Genomic DNA, 6802 nt, shown 5'->3' with positions numbered 1-6802 from the left:
TAAAAGAAGTAGGAATGCATGTACTTTGAATATAAATTGATAAATATTTTGGAGTCAATATGATAAAAGTGAAATGAATTAGTACTAGTCTTACTCAACGATTTACCATACTGCTTTGCAACTCACAACTTCCATCTGGTAATTGCACAACTTATCTATTCACAATCCAGCATATGGAATTACAGTAACAGCTTATAATTGTAATTTCTAAATAAAATGAGTTTCATAAAAATGTTAACAAAATAGAGGTTTTCATTCAACAGTAGTTCAAAAACTCAATTTCATAAAGTGGTTCTTAAAGGAAATGATTGCAAGTTTGTTTCATAGCTCGCTACAGGACTCAAATCTACATGAAAATTTCCAAAATAACTTCTAAGTCCTATAGCAGTTTCATCCATCCTGCCTTCAGGGGGCCCGGTGTTGATCATCTTGGTTACCTGAAAAATAAGTGTAAGGGTGAGTCCTCTACTCTAGCACAACCACACAAATAAGTATAAGACTCACCTAAACTAACTCACTCCAGGCACACATATCAATCACAGGAAGGTGCGCTCACTCCATCGACAACCAATTACAAATACATGTATTTACACAAATACACATGTGCTCACTGCACGCAGCCACGCTCACTGTGGCACTGTGATCATAAATTCCTGATGCCCTCAACCTCAGGGACTTACTCAGTTATGCTATGTATAGTTGCCCGAATAGTTCCCGCTCCACGGATACAACATGTGCGGTATTAAGCCCCCCAAGCAAAGGTGTTAGTCAGAGGCCGAGTCAGGAGGAGAGTGTGTGGCCTATGGTCCACCCACTCTCACTGTTGGTGTCACCACCACCCTCCCTTCCCCAAGGTATTACTACCGCCCCCATCTTCCACACCCCCAGTGTATCTTTGAACCATTCATAGTTCCAACACCCAAACACATCATCATTCATTTAACATGCCATCTACACTTATTGTCAACCATTCACATTATTCAAATTGCAATCAAGGGCATGTTGACACAATTTCATTCATATTACGACCAACCATTTCATCGCAATTGTCATACATCATGCTCAACTTATTCACAACCACATTTCTATCATACACACATCATTTCCTTGCATCCAATGGCAACCAACACAAGCACATCACTCAATTTCACACAATATGCCGGTAGTCGGGCACCTCCGGACTCAACCTAATTTGTACAATTCATCAATACACATAACCTCATCTCTTATTTCTATCACATTACTATATTCGTTCAAATAAACTCATTCCTAACAAAGATAACTAGAGTAAAGTACTCCCCTTACCTCAAAAACGAAGACCCGACACGAAACGTTTATGGAATCGCCTCCCCGCACGGATTTCATCCCTAAAACACACGAAATCCCAAGGAAACTTAGGGAAAACCTTGGAAAATGAAGGAGAGGGACGAAAACTAAAAACCTAACCATAGAACTTACCTCGAAGAGCTCCAAACACTCCCTCAATCCTCAATCTAGCTTCCAATCAGTCTTGGAGGGGTCCCAAATAGTCGGAATAGGCTGGGTGGAGGGAATCGTGGAAGGAGACAGAGGGAAATCACGAAAAATAACCCTCTCCTCTCCTCGAACCCTAACCCTTCAAATACCCCTCTGGTCGCGACACTCTCGCTACAGCGAGATATTCTCGCTGTAGCAACACGCCCTCTCGGTACAGCGAAAAACCAGAGAAAATTGCACTTTGGTTTCTGTAGAATCTCGCTACAACAAGACCCTCTCGCTACAGCGAGACTGCACCCAGAAATGCACCATAAACTGTCGCTCTGTCGCTACAACTAGACGTCTCTCACTACAGCGAGAAGGCGACAGTCGCAAGCCTTCCTCCCAGGGACCTCTCGCTACAGCGAGAATTATCTCGCTACAGTGAGATTGCCCTGCACCAGGACTTAACCTATTTCTCCCAGTCCCATTTTCAGCCACAATCCAACGCATACAGGCTTATATGCACATATACACACATCTCTGCACCCACACTTATTCACATTTACACCAAGCCACCACCAATATACAAACACACAATATATATATATATATATATATAAAAACAAATATACGTATTATGAATTACATATTGTCCAAATATATGTATTAATAGGAATAATTTATTTATAAATATGTTGGCCTAACATAAACAAAAGAAGGTTATTGACAAGATTATAATCATTTTAAATCTTTCACACTTATTAAAAATTCAAGTTACATTCTACTTCAACATTACCATGTCATTCAAAAGATTGCTAACAATTTAATTATCAACAAATAAGTTCTCTTCCTTGAAAGAGAAGGTTTGATACTTTCTAAAAAAATTATAATTTTTTATGAATGAAAATACACATTTTAACTAAATTTGGAGCGATCATAAAATTCTATATTTCGACAAATTTTGTCAAGTATGGGAGAACTAAAAAACTTAAGTTTTTAGTCGAAATATGAAGTTTTGACAAGTTTTGACAAGGACGAATAAAGAAACCTTACTTTTAGTTAAAAAAAAAAAAAGATAACATTTTGAGGAGTTTTTGACAGGTTTCATAATCCATGACTCAAAAGTGTTAAAATTGGTCAAAAAAGAGGTGTTTCAACATGTGCTCTAAAAATTTGTCAAAAGAGTAATCTACTCCAAAGAAAGGAGTCTAAGAGTTCAGGTAACAGAAGATGAAGAAATATGTTAAAAGTGTCATTCAAAAGCGATTACCAACTGTTATAATAGTTACAATTTTAGTCATTATTTTATAAGAACATAATGAGATTGAAAATTATCTAACGTGCAAGATGATGAAAATTGTAGTCACTATTTTATAAGAACACAATGCTAGAATTATTCTGACTTCTATTAAATTCTCTTTATAGATAGCACAATTTTAATTTCATATATGGGTTTGTTTCGTTTCATTACAAAACAACAAGTCTAAATGAAGGAAGGAGATTCGACAAGACTACAATCATCCCAAATCTTTTCACACCTATTCAAAATTTGAGTTCTGTTTTTCTTAAACATCGGCAATTTTGTTGTATACCCCGTCACATCTTTGTGACACAATTTCCCCATGTCATTTACAAGGCTGAGACAACAACTACTACTAATTGTTTGATTACCAAAAAATACAGCAAAGTACATTTGTTCACCACAATGTGGCTTTAACCTGCTTGCACAATTACTTAGGTATTTTTCATATGCTGACAATGGCCTTGGTGCATAATCAATGCCCAAAGAGGGAGCTTGAGATGGTTGGTAAATTTCAGAGGCAAGTGATAGTTTATTCAACAAATTAAAACTTATCATAATTGCTATGATGACATAACAAACATTGGACAATGTCATGGCTTCTCAAGTAGTAATATGTTTATCTTGGACACAAATATTTATTTTTTATTTATGTATGTCACTAATAAGTTCATATTTATAGTTTAGGATTTAGGGTTTAGGATTTAGAATTTATTTTTAACGCTTAGATTAATGAATGAATTTCACTAACTCTATTGAAACATTTATGACAAATAAGTTAATTTTACTAGTTAATAAGTTTTACTCTTTAACTCTAACATTATAATAAATGTATGTTTTTTCTCTCATCTTGAATGTCTCAAACAAATTTTAGAATTTAACGTTTGAACAAAGATACGAGGTATAAAAAAAAAAATGCACATGCAAGTAGTGTAAATATTTTTGTTGATATGGAATAAACTCCTATGATTAACAGACCACCATTTCTAATGATTATTACAACACAATGAGTTGGGAAAAAAGGTGATTGGACGATCTATGTTAACATCATGTAACTTGTTTAATTTAGCTTAGGTGAAAAAAAGAAGAAGAAGTTATATTTAGTATTAAAAGTAACATTTTCATTTAAGTTTCACTCTAATTTATACAAAATCATATTTTGCTATATTAATATTTTGAGTGAGTTGTATTAATCACTAAATTGCAACATGCATTATTTAGTTGTTGAATACTTCTTTCCAACAACTATAACTCCATATTTGTAGAGCTGTCCAAAGCCCATTTAACCTAACTCTAACCTAATCCATGTGGGTTAGGGACAATAAGTAATGTAGGCCAAAAAGTATTGTGGGTCAAGATTATGGTTAGGATTTTATGGGTCAAAAAATTTATCTATTTTTAAATAATCTAGATTTCAAGGATTTCGATATGAATTGCAATAATTATTAAAGTTTCTATTAAAAATGTTTATTCCATATAACATTTTCTATTATAAACTTGTAAATGAATAAAATTGCTTAAAAAAAGATAAAAAAATAATTTATATATTATTAAATATTTAGAATTATTGTTGTTATAAAATATTAATAAAAATATATTATTTATTATCAAATTATTTTACATATTTGTTTAATTTTTATCTATGTTATTGATAATTATTAAATAATTATAACACTTTTTATATTTTTATAAATTATTTTAAAAATATTATTTGAGTATTAACTATAAATTATTTCATATTATAATTTTTTATATTATTATTTTTCTTGATTTATTTTTATAAAATTATTAAAAGCATTAAAGATTTTAGTTAATTTTTTTTGTGAGGATCATATTTTGTTTGTGTAGATGCATCTTATGTGCAATAAATCACAATAAACCAATAAGGTTGACAACGAAAAATAACACTGACAAAATTTGTTGAATTAGCTTAATGAAAGTTATTATGTTAAAATAAATAAATAAATATCATTATCATAGAATACTTTATATTAAAAAATTTATTGATATAGAAAAGTAACATGTGAGCATAGTAAAAATAAATGATGTTTGCAAATTTAACTTTTGGCTTATCTTAATTTAGACACTTATTTATAGGCCTAAATCTGTAACCGAAAAATTGTATCTCTTTGAATGAGAATTAAACAAAACGGTTACAAAATTGTAAGTTACAAAGAATAAGGAGTTATGAATATGGACATTCACTCATATAATAATTCATAACACTCCCCCTTAAATGCCCATTATTTGAGAATATGTTTCATAACATCTAACTAGGAAAAACCCAATGGGATAAAAACCTAAGAAAAATATTGATAAATGCTTTCTATAGTTGGTCCTACATTGTAATTCGTGAATGATAATTGAGACTTTTGAACTATTCATTGAGAGAATTTACTATTATTAAGTTCATTTTATTCATATTTCAAGAAAAAGGATCAAGAAGTGAAAGCTTAAAAGATGTTGGAAATTGAAGGAAGAAAGGAAGAAGAGATATACACGGGCAAGTATACGCCCGTGTATATGAAATTTGTTCCTTTTAATTTATTATTCTTCTATTTTTAGTAATTTCATCAGCAAAATTTACTTTTTATATTCATTAACAATTGCGCAATTAAGGAAGTAATTCTTAATAACAGTCCCTGTGGATACGACACTTGGTACTCTATTTTTTTCCAATATTACTCTGACAACGGGTACACTTACCCAATAATCAGTTTTTACACACCAAGTTTTTAGTGCTGTTGTCGGGGACTGATTAATTAGGATTCCCTTGATTACGTATTTACTAATTTTCTTTATTTCTTTAGTCTTGAATTAACTTTTCTATTTTGCTTTCATTCTTTTTAGGAGCTGATTTTTCTGGTGTATGACCAAAACCCGTTCTGCTGCACTGTTTGAAGAACTATTTGAATTTGACCCAGAGATAGAAAGAAATTTACGAAAAAATTGGAAAAAGAGGCAACTGCTAGTACAGAGGGAAAATGCACAAACCCACATGGAAGGAATGGCAAACAATGAAGAGCAATCAAGGACCATGTTCGATTATGCTCGTCCATCATTAACTGGGACAAAATCTAGCATTGTCCGTCCAAATGTGCAGGGGAATTTTGAAATAAAGTCCAATGTTATTTAGATGGTTCAGCAGTTTGTTCAATTTGATGGGTTGCAAGATGAAGACCCCAACGCTCACATCATTAATTTTCTGGAGATCTGTGATACGTTCAAGATAAATGGAGCTACTGATGATGCAATCCGCTTGAGGCTATTTTCATTCTCTCTCAGGAGCAGAGCAAAACAGTGGTTGAACTCTCTCCCACGTGGATCTATCACTTAATGGGAAGTCATGGCAGAAAAATTCTTAGCAAAGTATTTCCCTCCTGCAAAGACTGCTAAGATGAGGAATGATATCTCCTCCTTTTACCAATTGGAGTCAGAGACCTTATATGATACATGGGAGAGGTTTAAGGAATTATTAAGGAAGTGCCCACACCATGGGATTCCTGACTGGCTTCAAGTGCAAACCTTCTACAATGGATTGAACCCAGCCACAAGACAAATGATAGATGTTGCAGTTGGGGGCACTTTGAATAGTAAGACACCGAGGACTGCACAAGAATTGTTTGAAGAAATGGCGATGAACAGCTATCAATAGAGCTCTACTCAATCCAAACCTGCAAAATCTGTTGGGATTTATAGTCTTGATGCAGTAACATCTTTGGCAATGCAAGTTGCAGCCTTAGGGAAGAAGATTGATGGTTTATCTGTTAACCATCCAGTTGCTTCGGTGATGAGATGTGATATTTCAGGAGGAGGCCACCCTAATCATGAGTGTCAAGCTACTCAAGAAGAGCATGCCAATGTGATAGGAAATAGACCACCTTACCAAAATTATAATGGCATGAATAATCTGGGCTGGAGGAATTATGCAACTCCACCATGGAATAACAACCAATAGCCAATGCAGAACAACATACTCCCAGGATTTCAACAAACTTCACATCCACCACTGCCCCCAGCTGAAAAGAAGTCAAACCTTGAGGA

General features: G+C 33.4%; 1 non-coding gene across 1 annotated transcript; it reads right to left on the bottom strand.

Moving 5' to 3' along the window:
- Positions 1-6152: 6152 nt before the first annotated feature.
- Positions 6153-6259, bottom strand: LOC113868307. Its single transcript, XR_003505328.1, has one exon. It is a non-coding gene; the product is annotated as a small nucleolar RNA R71 (small nucleolar RNA).
- Positions 6260-6802: the final 543 nt, after the last annotated feature.

The sequence above is a fragment of the Abrus precatorius genome, unplaced genomic scaffold (genome assembly GCF_003935025.1).
Source record: "Abrus precatorius isolate BTA unplaced genomic scaffold, Abrus_2018 Scaffold5, whole genome shotgun sequence".
NCBI lineage: Eukaryota > Viridiplantae > Streptophyta > Magnoliopsida > Fabales > Fabaceae > Abrus > Abrus precatorius.
This window is presented reverse-complemented; position numbering and strand designations above follow the sequence as displayed.